Consider the following 914-nt stretch of genomic DNA (forward strand, 5'->3'; position numbering starts at 1 on the left):
ATCTACTGTCAGGACAATAAATACCATTTACTGAAATCACTTACGTCTATGGTGAACAATGGCTCAGAGTAATTCGCTGCTATAGTTACCAGCATCGATTCCGAAGTACCACACAAGGCGCTTCTAAGCGGCAGTGATGCACGAGTGTGAATTAACGCCTTGTCCCCTAACTGCTACTCAGTGGAAGCAGCGAACGGGAAGCAGCGAACAAACATCAAGAGCAGTGTAGTGAACGGTATTTCCATGTTGCAGACAAGAGCGGTTGTCGTCCAAACAGTGTCATTAATTCGTTGACGCGTTAATTCAGACAGACATCGTGTTAAGTTGATTCCAATAGAAACGTGAATCCTCAGGGATGTGCGTCGAATCAATGTACATATTAACAGAGATAAATTTAGATCTGTGGAATATACACTCCTGGAAATGGAAAAAAGAACACATTGACACCGCTGTGTCAGACCCACCATACTTGCTCCGGACACTGCGAGAGGGCTGTACAAGCAATGATCACACGCACGGCACAGCGGACACACCAGGCACCGCGGTGTTGGCCGTCGAATGGCGCTAGCTGCGCAGCATTTGTGCACCGCCGCCGTCAGTGTCAGCCAGTTTGCCGTGGCATACTGAGCTCCATCGCAGTCTTTAACACTGGTAGCATGCCGCGACAGCGTGGACGTGAACCGTATGTGCAGTTGACGGACTTTGAGCGAGGGCGTATAGTGGGCATGCGGGAGGCCGGGTGGACGTACCGCCGAATTGCTCAACACGTGGGGCGTGAGGTCTCCACAGTACATCGATGTTGTCGCCAGTGCTCGGCGGAAGGTGCACGTGCCCGTCGACCTGGGACCGGACCGCAGCGACGCACGGATGCACGCCAAGACCGTAGGATCCTACGCAGTGCCGTAGGGGACCGC

This window comes from Schistocerca nitens, chromosome 4 (genome assembly GCF_023898315.1).
Source record: "Schistocerca nitens isolate TAMUIC-IGC-003100 chromosome 4, iqSchNite1.1, whole genome shotgun sequence".
Classification (NCBI taxonomy): Eukaryota; Metazoa; Arthropoda; class Insecta; order Orthoptera; family Acrididae; genus Schistocerca; species Schistocerca nitens.